Source organism: Onychomys torridus, chromosome X (assembly GCF_903995425.1).
Source record: "Onychomys torridus chromosome X, mOncTor1.1, whole genome shotgun sequence".
NCBI lineage: Eukaryota > Metazoa > Chordata > Mammalia > Rodentia > Cricetidae > Onychomys > Onychomys torridus.
In genome coordinates this window covers 37834267-37848532 of record NC_050466.1, presented here as the reverse complement: position 1 = coordinate 37848532, position 14266 = coordinate 37834267, and positions in this window count along the sequence as shown.

The window sequence follows — 14266 nt, the reverse complement described above, 5'->3', positions numbered from 1 at the left end:
AAACTGTAATTATATGGACATAATCATGGAACAGTGTCCCAGAATGATATTATAGTTTTTATATATAAGTAAAGGTTTTGTTTGATGCCATGCTTGTTTTGTATCATTTCTTTTGAAATAAGGTCTTGCTAAGTAGTTTAGATTAGCCTAAACTCCTGCTTCTACTCCCCGCTGCTTGAATTACAGAAATATCACCATGGCTGCTAGTTAGAGGTTTTAAGCAGTGTTGTGCTGTGAGAAAGGCAAAGACTTTGATATGAAATAATTATGGAATACTAATACATGGATACATTACTTAATTACTATAATCTCAGTTTCTATCAACTCTGGAATGAAGTTTTAATGTGAATTGGAAATATTTTTAGTGTTTTATGGACTATAGATATGCCATCTGGAGCACAGTAGCCACTCAAGAAAGGTAATTATTGGTTATCTTCATATTTGTAGTGACTTGTGTTATTTTTTCTACACATAAGAACAAACTAAGGTGAGATATTGAATTTCAAATGAATTATATCTAGAAAGCAATGAAGGACAGTTTAATTTTTTAATGGATTTCTCCTTGGTATAGGAAATTGTGTATATATATATATATGATATGTGAGGTGATTTTGCAGGTCACTCACTGATTCAATGCATTTAGAGTCATAGAGGAGGCTCCCTGGCTATTTGTCATGTCTGAGTGAGAGAAACACACATTGGAATGAATCTGTGTAATAAAGAAGAATGGGTCTTTTGCTTCAAACACTTCTTATTTGAATAGCTTCCTGCTGTGGTAAATTGGCAGAGGGAGGACTCTAGATGTTGCATCTGAATTGTTTCTTGCTACTGCTTTTGTTTCAAGATGAATATAGGTACCAGTGTAAAAGAGTATTTCTTTTGACTTTTGAAGGCATCAAACACTTTAAATCAAAGCTTTTCAGGTCTGTGTGTATTTATATTTGTCCTCATATTCTCATCTCAGTCTCCTTGTGGAAATTTAACTCTTTCTTGACACAGCAAACCATTTATTGTTTTCCCACTAATCTCAACCTTTATCTTCTTCTACATCTTTATTCATAATATGTCACTTGAAAAACCTTTCTTTCTGTATCTATTTGCTCAAGTATTACATTTCCCCAGAGCCTTCCACTAAATATGATTCGTACTATTCCACTCTAATGGAGAGATCACAGGCTTCGGATCCATCAATTGTGAAATGAAATAATAATGCCTACACAGTAGATTTGAAGTATCAGTACATTTAATACTTGCTACTTCTTCCAATTTATTTGCCAATTTTCTTTCATTCTGTCATCATTTTGGAATAAGAGCAGTGGTTCTATTTTAACTAGTTTAGGGGCTAGATGGAACACAGTATGTGGTGACATTTATAAATTGTAAAATAGAGCATGGTCCTTGCCACTAACTCAAGATGTATATGAACTGAAATTATCAGAAGTATAGTTTTCTTCACTCAGGATTTTGGTCTCATAACCTACGTTATAAAATACAAATGATAAGTATTTTAGAATCCTTTAACTCCAGAGTTTTAAGACTTCAGTGGATTTGTCTTAGTTGTTCACTGTGAAACATAACTTTGGGAAATATTAAATGTTTTCTACTGATGAAAAAGCTCCTGTATGTGGTAACATAATATCCTTAAACATAGCTGCTTACTGTAGTGCAAATTCTAATTGGTCTTAATAATAAAAACTCTGAGGCAGATATCAGGGTAAATGCTGAAAGATCAGAGAAGTAAAGGAGCCAGCCACTAGAGAGACTTCTTACCTCTTGGAATCCTCAGACAGAAAGGGGCTGAGCTCCTGTCTCCTTTCACCTTATATTACTGTCTCTACCTCCTAGTGCTGGGATCAAAGGCATGATCCTCCTTAGTGCTGGGATTAAAGGCATGAGTCTCCACTGCCTGACTATGTTTCTCTTTTAGACTGGATCAAGCTCATGTAGCCCAGGGTGGCCTTAAACTCCTGATCTTCCTGCTTCCTCCTCCTCCCAAGAGATGGGATTAAAGATGAGTGCCACCACTGCCTGGTCTCTATAGATAACTAATGGCTAGCTCCACCCTCTGATCTCCAAGGAAGCTTTGTTTGTTATAGCACAAACGGAATATAACCACAGATTACTCTTACAAAGCCAAAAAATGTACCCCTTAATATTCTACTTACTGTTCTTCTGGGATAAACTTCTAAAGGCTTCAGATCTGAAGGATTTTTAATTTTATTTTTTTTTTACCCTTGGAGATTTCTACAAGTTGGGGCTTAACATATACTCCTTGTCCTGAACTGTCTTTTTTTTAAATACCCTCAGACCCAACCCTTAATGAATGTTGTTGTGAAAAGTCAATGGTAGAATTATCTCTTAGTTTCAGTTGTCTACTTTTCTAGGCATATCAAAAAAATTATTTTAGAGTGACTTCATATCAAATCATAATGGAGAGTACACTGGTTAAAAAAGGAAAGTAAATAAATACAATATACCCATTCTGTCTATCTGGGTGAATTAACCTGTTTGGACTGATATGATAAAACACACACACACACACACACACACACACACACACACACACACACACACTAAATGGTTCAAATAACAGAATTATTTTATTCATAGTTCTGGAGGCAGTCTGAGATTAGGATAGTAGTCACTATGGGGCCTTTCTGGCATATAAGTGGTTGACTTCTCTCTTTGTCTTCACATGATTCCTCCTCTGTCTACATCCATTTCCTAATTTAATATGTTATACTGACTCACATCAGATTATATTAGGACCCAACATATATGACCTCACTTAACTTTAATTATCTCTTTATTGACTCTTATCTTCAAATATAGTCACCTTCTAAAGTACTGGACATTAGGACCTCAATGTGAATTTTGGGCAGACCACACCACCCTATAGTGAATTTGTGATCATGATTAAATGGATTTGCAATCACTTTATTAGTATTGACTATCCACATATTATATCCTCTAAGGTATGTGAGTTTAGCCTCTTGATATATTCATAGGTATTACACAAACACAGTTCACAAGACATCTTTATCTCAGAAGAGGCAAATGAATCAAATAAATTTGTATGTGGAGCATACATACCTTCTATTCAGGCATTTGTAATAAGATTTTAAAGTTGAAACCTTGCCATTACTTTACAAGATAAATATCTGCTTCTCATTTCACAAATGAGCAAAATAACATTTAAAGTTGTCAACGTGATTTGCTCAAAGTTTGAAAACTACTAAGTACTGAGCTTTAGATCAGAATAGAAATCTGATTAGAAATCTACCCTCTTTCCACTTGCATCTTTTTTTAATTGAGAAGATAAACTTTCTTTTTCTCATTTAAATGTTTCATTAAATGAAAAAACTCTGTGGGAGAGTTTCTACATATTCACAGACATACTTTATTCATATGTCCATTTATCATATGCCTGTGTTTAATAGGAGTTGATTTTAGTCTTCCCTCGGGTGCTGCCTCTGTTTTTGTTTTTGTTTTTTTTTTTTAAACTTGTCATGTAAACTCACAACTGAAAAATCAGGAAATGGTCACAGCAAAATATTTAATTAGAAACTGAAAAAACAGAATCAGGGGTGATAGTACAGAGAGCCTTTTCAGCCACACTGATGTAATGAAGTGATTCAGATTTGTCCTATGGCCTTTGCAATCAAGAACCACTCTTCTGTGTCACAACACCTTACTTTACAGTATCCAAATGGTTTGTCAGAATAATTTCTTATGAAGTTTTCCTTCCATAGCCACAGGATAAACTAGAAACATTCTGGTTCTCTGAACATTTTCTATGCTTGTGATACATTTGGGGCTGCTCAGTCCTTGTGAATGGTTCAGTTCCTGAGTATTGATTCTCTGGAGAGAAACGAGATGTTAGCAGTTTCAGTGACAGATAACTACAACTGGAAGGCTATTTAAAACTAGTGATGATTGTGAAGGGTAGCACTGTGTCCTACCACTGAATTCTTTAGAGATTACGCAGCCTTCTATATCTCATCTGATTTTCACAAAATCATACTGAACAGATCAGGCAAAGATTGTTATATATACTTCCCAGATTTAGAAACTGAGTTCATAGGAATTAAGTGCAGGCAGAGCAAACATCCAAGTCTTTTGATCACCCTCAACTAACTTTCTAAATTATTCATTCTAAGTTTGACATGCTGTATCCATTCACTTTCAACTTTGGGGCAACCTATTTTCTTTTGCAAAATGTTATATATAGATGTGACCATTAATAGTTCCTTACTAGTTTCAAATGTCCAATAGATTGCCTGGTTTCTCTCTGAACTCTATGAAGCAGAACACTTAATGGATTCAGTCCACATCTTAAATTTCTTTCCTAGTGTGTTCCTCTTGATGCTAATTCATACCAAATAGTCATCATGTGTTGTACACCATTCCTGTGTTAGATGCTGGCTTTAAAATCCTAAAATTCATAGTATTTGTATAAGGGAGATATTATTGTAACCTTACAAATGGAAAAAAAATGAGGCGTGGAACTATTAAGTAACTTTCTTTTCCAAAATCACATAGTAATTTGTACAGTCAGAACTTCAGACCGTTATATGTCTTTAAATTCAGTGAACTGATTTTTAAAATCTGAATTATTTGGAAGTTGTATCTCAGAGAAGGCCATTTCTTAGAAAATAGATTGATAAAAAATTTTAATCTTAAAAATGCAATGGAATAGGCTCATCTACATAATCCAATAAAGTAGCAATCTTCTTATTGGTTAGATAGCTTGTATAAAGTTTCAAAGGTATGGGAGCTTATGTTAGATGCTTCTCTGAGTGTAACTTACAGGCCCCATGAGTACATGAAGAGACTTTGTCTGTTCATTCCTGCTTCAAATCTTTCCTTGGGTCCCTATCTTCCAAACCAACTGAATCCCCCTTCTGTTCCTTTGAGCAGGCAGGGTTGCCAAACTAAGCTGACTTCCTTCACACTCACTACCTGCATGGTCTAAAAACATCTAACTCTGTATTCTGTGGCTACCTGCAATCTACTTTCATCATGAAGTATCATGGAGGTCAGCATCTTTACTAGACAAGTAATCCATACAAAAATCATCTTCATTATACTAAAGGTCTATCCTGTATGTTAGAGTGCTCCTTGTATTTGTATTCTGACTTCTCCAAAGTGTAGACAGTTTGGGTATGCTGAATATGTCATCTCTGCCCATGTAACTTAAAGACCAGTCAGTGTCCTTAATGCCACAGCTACCAATGGCTTTAATGGGGAATTAAAATGGGAAAAAGAAAGTGTGTTGCATAGCTAGCAGACATAGGTCCAGAGGCAAGGAGGGACACAATATTAAAATAGCTTTATTATTCCCATGGTGTTCATGTTAATTCTTGTACAATCATACAATAACTTAGTTAAAAATCCATTCACCAATGACTAGGTGATATTTAGTCTTCCAAAATTAGACGACCTGGAGCTGGAGAGATAGCTTAGATTGTAAAGTGCATTATGCACAAACATAAACTCTCCAGCAACCACATGGTAGGGCACATCATTAAGTCCCGGCACAGGGTGTCAGAGACAGGATGATCCCTGAGGCATATGGACCACCTCCTCTTATGAATCCATTGTTTGCAGGCTCAATGACAGATACTGTTTTAGAAAACAATGTGGTAAGTAAGAAAGGAAGACACCTGAGGATGTCGACCTCTATCCTGTGCTCATATTTCTATCCACAGCTGCACAAACATGCAGATGCTACTCACATGGATTTATATTGCCCACTTATTGCATAGGAAAATACTTGTGATAAAATTGCCACTGCCACTAAATATCTGGGCATAGATATTTAAGGTATAATAATACAGAGCTACTTTAATTTTTTTCAGCCTAAAATTAGATTTCCCAGCTTTAAGACGTAGTATATGGCCTTCATAGGAGTGTATTGGGAGATTTTTGAGCTAGAAATGACAGTCTATGTTGCATCATTAGGGGTACCTTTACTTTCTGCTGCATTTCATATTTTGAAGCTTTTAAAACAAATTTTTTAAACCTCATAATTCCTATTCCCACTGTTTGTTGCTCAGAGCCATTAATGACTATCCATCTGATTAGCAGGAAATTACAAGTGCAGCCACCATACTCTACACAATACCTTCTCAAGGCCATAGCACTGGATAGTTAAGTTAGCCTGAGGCTGGTTTGATCTACTTAGCTTTTACAATTCTCCTTTAGGGATATATATATAAAGTTAACACATGGATCATCATCATGACCTTCTTCAGCTATTTGTGGATATCCATTTATTGACTGTTCCCATAAAGCAGAGCCAAGAAACTAAGAGTAAAAAGGGCAAAGTGATTGTTCATATATCAAAGAACATCATAATGAAAAAGGGGTACTAGGAGTCACATTTCCTATGTCTCAATCATTTTGTCCACACCCACAGTTGTCATGTTTTATTCTAAAAGCTTAACATTAGATTTTATTCATTGATGTCAAGAGCTTCTCAATGAGGAATCTAAAAGGAAAAAAAACTCATATTATATCAGAGATTATTTGAAGATGATAGTTAGATGGCAAAGGACATTACATGAAAGCTGATATGAGCTTCTAGCCTTATGGAAAAGACACAGGTATAGGAGTGAGATACACATGAGTTTGGTATCTGCCTTGCCACTCTAGCAGCTGAGTAAGTCTGGATTATTTCCTTAGCATACTGAACTCACTTGTCTCAAATGCAAAGACATTTCACAGGTATTTGGTGAATTAATAGAAGGGCAAATTACTTGCCTCATGTGGTTATATGGAAATAAAAAAATCATGATGGAGTCATTAGACCCACTGCAAAGCAATGCTAATGGCTAATTTTGTCACATATTTATAATGAACCCCTTTTCCTTTCTGTGTTTGATTTTAAGCATCACCTAATAGACTATCTCTGCTGTCATTGTTCTTGTGAAAGCTCAATTAAGAAGTTAAGTGGTATCCATGTTATACTTTGTCCCTAAGAGGGCAAAGGAGGAGGAGTTTATTCTCAGCAGTTACGATCTCCCGCCAAAATGATGAATCGTTTCTAGTCTTAATATATGAGGTTATAATGGAGGTAGTTTTGATTTTTAATTTTCCTTCTTTTTAGTTTGATCACTCTGTTTATTGCTGCTCAGATGCTCTGCTATGTGAACATGTTAGTTTGGACACTCAGTTTCAGAGGTACCTGTACATCATGTCTCTTTCTTCAGTTCACCTATAACAATTCCTCTAAGCGCTTTCTCTTTTATCTGTGCAATATCGAGATGCAGACTCCATTGTAGGTAGCCATATACTACCAATGGATATGCAGTTTACCTTTTGTATTGCTCTGAGCAACTTCTGGACAGCCTGCAAGACTAGATGATGAGGCCCTACTCCACATTTCAAACTGGCCCTGGCAGGATTCTCTGAAAGTCATCACCACAGACTTAGGTCTGTGAGAGTAAACCAGGGACATTCTTAGCCAAAGTCCTTTAGTCCTTTGATATCCAAATTGTCTCATTACTGAACAGTCCTTGTCTGTGTTCGCCATTGGAACAAAAATATCTATCTGCAATGTAATTCTTATGGAAGGTTTAACATTGATAGGAAATAATAGGAAGATTTGGGAAGAAGGGCAGTACAGTGGAGTTGTTATAAATTTCATGAAAAAAAAAGGAGAATGTAGAACAGTCTAATGCTTTCAGAGATTATGTCAGACTCAAGTAAAAACTACAGTCTTGTAAATGGCCTAGAACAATCCCTAAGATAAAACTTTTATGTACAATGGCAAAGCAAACAAAATCCTCAAAGAACAGTCTCTAAAGACTCAATATAGTGATAATTTCATCAGTTATATTCCTCTAGAAATACTGAAGGTTTCTCCCCTCATGTACTAAGGAGCTAAAAGATACCTTTGAGTCTAGCTAAGACTGGATTCTTAATATACTATCCAGAGATTTGCTGTTTGAGGTAAAATCTTGAGAAAGGCTCTTTCATATGGACAGGAAAATTCGCTCTATAGTCAGCAAAGAAAAGGGCACACTTCTTTCACGGCTTTTTCAGGGAGGCTGGACAAGGAGGAAACCAAAGAGGGAATTTTTTTATCATTTAAATAGTCAAGTCTGTTGGGCTCAGGCCTGTAGCTGATTCAAAGCTTAACTAAGGGGTAGTCTGTAGGTAGCCACCACTATCCTTGTTTCTACACTCACTTGCAGTGCAGAAATATATAGGGTCAAAACACCTACCATGGATATTTTGGGGACACTTTTACCTCCCAATGGGGATAACATTCTGTGTTTGTTGACTCGGGAGATACTTTGCTCCAGAGGAGACAGTGTAGGAACAGGAACATGGGCTCTGGTATCTCAGCTCTTTCATTTTGTCCTTATTTACCCTGGGCAGAAAATTCACCCCCTTTCAGCCCTAGTCTGCTTATTGAAGAAGTGGAAAGAATAATAGTATCAACTCTTGATTCTCAAACTCATCTAAAAACACTTCTTTCTAGGACACATAGATCATAAGCATAGTTGTTCAAGGAGAGACTACTGAGGGAGTGCTGTCTTTAGGACCAAGACTATTGATTTTATTGACTCTACTTCTTTGAACATGATGCTAATGGGATGGTTTCCTGTTTGGGATGAGTGAGTCTCACTTAAGAAAAAGTCATACATGAGTTGACAAGTTACATGATAAGGTGTTGTCTGTTATTTTTTACAGAGTGTGGTGTTGGTTTTGAGGAATTGTGGGTGAATGATTGATTATGTGGTGACAAGAGTGGAGAGGAGCCATCAGATTTATATAGATCAGTGAAAGAGTCCTTTTCTAAGAGCACAAATAGACCATGGATGCATCCCAGTTTTGCCTTGAATTTCAGGAGCATAGAGTCCCATGTAAATACCATCCTAGAAGATTAGGGGGTTTCTGTATAGGATGAGGGTTTACAATTGTGAACTAAGAAGCTGCACGCATTCCTTTTTTTGGTGTCTGGATAAAGAGAGATGCCACTTGATTTGGGTCTTTTTATAGGACAGTTGATTTATGGCATAGTTCCCACAAATATATTCTTACTAGCAGTTTTGGTAATATCGTTGGATGATCAGAGGAAGCCCAGTTGCTTCATGTCCTGGCAGTTTAAATCAAGCATGAACATCTCTGGAAAAATCCAATTTCAAACTTTTGGCTGCTGTTGTTTTAGGGAATAGTTTTGAACATCATCCTCTGATGATTGTTTTTCAAGCCAATCACCCTAACACTGGGATAGCTTAACAAATACACAGTGGACAATTGTCTCATTAGAGTTGGTCTACCCACAGCTTTGTTCCACACTCTAGTCTTGCTAGAGAGGAAATAGAATATTGTGATATATGTGAGAAATATACCTAAATCTCTAGATTTAAGGCTTAATGTATAATTAGACAGTTCCTTGGAAATACATCAAGCCAAGCCTCAAATCTGAATATTTGGGGTGGTGGGGGAAGAGGATCTGTATTTAGATATTTTCTTTATTGTTGGAGAACATAGTGTTTGGTTGCAATTCCTACTTGATATATTCCAAATTATCTTTCACTTTTTATATCACAATGAGATTATAAGTTGTGCATGTAATTGATGGGGATATGGTAAGAATAGGCCACACATTCCTATTATCTACAAAATCAGAACCTGTTTCTTAGCTCAATGTATATATGCATGCATACACACACACACACACACACACACACACACACACACACACACACACACACTTGTAGTACTTGGGATTGAACCAGGGACTCATGTATGCTCAGCAGAGGATTTGCCACTGCACTAGATAGAGCCTGGTTCCCACCTTATTCTATACTCATAAACCAATATCTGAACACTGCCAGTCACTTTTTGTTAGGCTTTTCTTATTATACTCATATATTGAAGGTAAAGCTGTGTAGAGTGCCTCTGAGATTTCTCAAATAACAACTTTCACCTTTACCCTCTCTCCTTGTATAAAATTAGAGATGCACAGGCTGTTGCATATGAACTGTAGAAGGTTCTTCATGTATAGTTACATTGGGTATGTTGGAGGCCGGGAGCAATGTGACCACAGAGTTGATTTTAGGGACGAAAACTCAGCCCCCAAACTAGATAATGTGACATATACTATTTTTAATGAGTTTATTTTTCTGCTTCAACTTAGAGGTGTTGGTTCATCATTTTGATTTTTGACAAAAGCATTCTGCTTAGACACTCGGCTCCCTGGTAGGATGGAGTTTTACAAAAACATCTGTGCTAAAGTAAAGTGTTCCCTTGAAGGTTTCTCACAGCATTTGTATCCAGAGGTGTCCCTGTCAGTCTCATTGCTGGCTAGAGAGAAGTCAACAGTTACAAAACACAGGATCATTTTCTGTCAGATTTCTTTACTAAAGACCCAAATCTGCTGTAGTAAATGCAATGTATCCAGTGCTTAGGCATGCTGGTATCTCCCACAGCATCACTTACTACTGCTAACTATTTTTGGGGACTCAGGAATAAATAGTCCCAAAGATGGAGTATGATCAGAAAATGAGCAGAATAAAGGCTATGATAAAAACAAAACAAACAAACAAACAAACAAAAAACTCTTTTCAGTTTACAATGTATAAGGGTTTTACTTCAGAAGAGGATTAATTTTGGAGGTTCCTCCCTCAAATTTGAACCATCTCCTCATTTTTCATTTCCTTCACATTATCAGTTATTAAATTCAAGAGACGTGTACGTTAGTGACCCAAGTTACTAGGGATACATCAAGTTCTTCAGACAAGAGCAACCAGCAGAGGCTTGGGGTGATTCTACTGCCCTTGACTTTTCAACTTCAATTAAAATCTATTTGGTCAAGTTATGGAGCTGTGTGTGCTCCCTATGTCAGGGTTTTGGAAAACATGTGTGGTATAGAAGCAGCTGGGACTCGTTTGTGGTTATAAACACTAAGCTGTGTAGAGAAGTACATGGGGAAGATGATGCAGCAAGGGGAAGCTGGTCTAGTTTTAGTATCCAGGCTCTTGATCTTAGGTCAATGTTGGAAATGACCCTTGGTTTGACTTTAAGCAGCAGCAAAAATATTTCATTGATATACCTTTGATTTTACATTTATCTATTGTGAACATGTTTAATTGTGCATGTATAGATTGGAAGGGAATGCATGTATGTGACATACTTGTGTGGAACTCAGAGGATAACTTGCAGGAGTTTGCGTCTTCTATAATTTGGGTCAGGTTATAAATCATGACAACAGACACCCTTACCAAGTGAACTCACCCATCATATATCTTCATTTGTGTGTGTGTGTGTGTGTGTGTGTGTGTGTGTGTGTGGTGTATGCATACACAAGCACGTGTGCCTGTGCACTCACAAAGTCACATTAAACTTTTGTATAATTTGTATGATTGCTGGTCATCTGAACCCAGGTCCTAATGCTTGCATGACATTTCTTTATTCACTGAACCATCTCCTCAGTCTCCATTTTTGCCTTGTTTCCTGGATTCTTAAAAGTCATCCTTTGAGGGAGAACACTGCCCCAGTCAGAAAGCAATAGATCACATTTCCCCCTCTATATGCATATCAAAATTCATCTACCTCATGTTTGTGAACATCAAAGTAAACAAAACCCTCCCATCTAAATTCTGCTTCTGCTAAAGCACAAGGAGTGAACTTAGCAGTTACTTGTTGAATTGAAGCAGCTTTCAGATGGAAACATTGCTTCATTATGGTGTAAACACAGCAGGGGAAAAAACAGGCACCCTGCTGCAGCACATGTTCCACTGGGAATTTGACAAACATATTGGCCTCAATGTAAACAAGTAGTATTTGCCTAGATTTGTGAAGCTCATTAACCCTTTCAGAGCCCTTGCAGCTAGGCATCTAAATGCTCTACTGGCTGGAATCCATACTTTTGAAAATTATCATGTTCCTGCCAGAGCTAGGCTTGAGAAATGGAAATGACAAATTTAAAGTACAGCCTGTATTTGTTAGGCAAGTAGTTATCTTTTACTTATTTATTATTGTGTTGTTGGAGATAGAATATAGTATCTCTGCCTTATATTCTCTGTCACTGAGACATAGTCCAGTGACAAAAGGATGTATTTACTGAATCCCTGTTCTGGCTCAAAATACTACTTGATACTGGAATTATTACATAGTGTGAATTGAGAGACAGATGTTGTCAGTCTTTTGGGAAGATCAAGCACACACATACACATACATACACACATGCATGCACACACGCATGCGCGCGCACACACACAGGCATGCATGCATGTACTCATACAGAAAGGTCAGGCAATTGTTGATAGTGATATTGGGTAAATGGTGTATCCCAGTTGCTCTAGGGTAATATGGGGACAAGAGGTCATTAGTAGGTTCTCATAGTGCCGAGGAAAAGATTCTGGAGAAAAGGAGCTTAAGCTGTATTAGTGAGAATTAGGACAATATTGAAAGGATAGGAGAAGGACTCATGAAAATGTCTATCAGAACAAAAATAATTTTTGAGAGCCTCTTACTAGCCAGATGGCAGAGGCAGGTAAAAAAAAAATGTGTCAGGTATGATCCAGACTCTCATGGAGTGTATCCATTAGTATGGACTCAATCGTTTTATTGTTTTTTAACAGGCTAACTCGTTACACATGTACAAGATATTGTAATAAGTTGAAAATTAATATGAAAAAATTAAGTAAAAGGTATCGATATATTGGAGGAATCTTTGGTTATAGCCTGCCACTGGATTCTGTGGTATAATGTAGATATATGAAGAGTAAGAATCTAAGAATACTTGTCTACCATCTTCTGTTTTATAAACTTTAATTACTCCTTTTATGCCTGCTTTAAATTTATCTTTCAGTTTCCCAATACTAAAACTAGACAGACACAGCCATACACATGTTCAAGAGGATTTATTTTCCTATTTTGACACTCCTGTGGTAGCATCAACTTTAAGTTTAACTCTACTTCCTAGTTTGAGAGTTAACAGAGATTACCAGATTTCCCATTTCCTGATGTCAAAATGACCATTTTCTACTCTGACTCAATCAACTATTAAAACTCTTTTCAAAACCATATGACTTCCTCTTGTAAATGAAAAGGGGGACATAACAACAGACAATGAGGAAATCCAGAGAATCATCAGGTCATACTTCAAAAACCTCTACTCCACAAAACTGGAAAATCTAAAAGAAATGGATAATTTTCTGGATAGGTACCACATACCTAAGTTAAATCAAGACCAGATAAACCATTTAAATAGTCCAATAACCCCTAAGGAAATAGAATCAGTCATTAAAAGTCTCCCAACCAAAAAAAGCCCTGGACCAGATGGTTTCAGTGCAGAATTCTATCAGATCTTCAAAGAAGACTTAATACCAATACTCTTTAAACTGTTCCACACAATAGAAGCAGAAGGTATATTACCAAACTCCTTCTATGAGGCTACAATTACCCTGATTCCTAAACCAAACAAAGATGCAACAAAGAAAGAGAACTACAAACCTATCTCCCTCATGAACATTGATGCAAAAATACTCAATAAAATTCTGGCAAACAGACTCCAAGAACACATCAAAACAATTATCCACCATGATCAAGTAGGCTTCATCCCAGGGATGCAAGGGTGGTTCAACATACCAAAGTCCATCAATGTAATACGCCATATAAACAAACTCAAAGAAAAAAGCCACATGATCACCTCACTAGATGCAGAAAAGGCATTTGACAAAATCCAACACCCCTTCATGATAAAGGTCTTGGAGTGTTCAGGAATACAGGGAACATACCTAAACATAATAAAGGCAATCTACAGCAAGCCAACAGCCAACATCAAATTAAATGGAGAGAAACTCAAAGCAATACCACTAAACTCAGGAACAAGGCAAGGCTGTTTCCTCTCCCCATACTTATTCAATATAGTACTTGAAGTTCTAGCCAGAGCTATAAGACAACATAAAGAGATTAAGGGGATACAAATTGGAAAGGAAGAAGTCAAGCTCTCCTTATTTGCAGATGACATGATAGTATACATGAGTGACCCCAAAAATTCAACCAAGGAACTGATACAGCTAATAAAAACCTTCAGCAACATAGCAGGATACAAGATCAACTCAAAAAAATCAGTAGCCCTCCTATATACAATAGACAAACTGGCTGAGAAGGAAATCAGAGATACATCACCCTTTACAATAGCCACAAATGATATAAAATACCTTGGGGTTACTCTAACTAAGCATGTGAAGGACCTATATGAAAAATGATTATCAATTTAACTATGGACAACCATTATTGA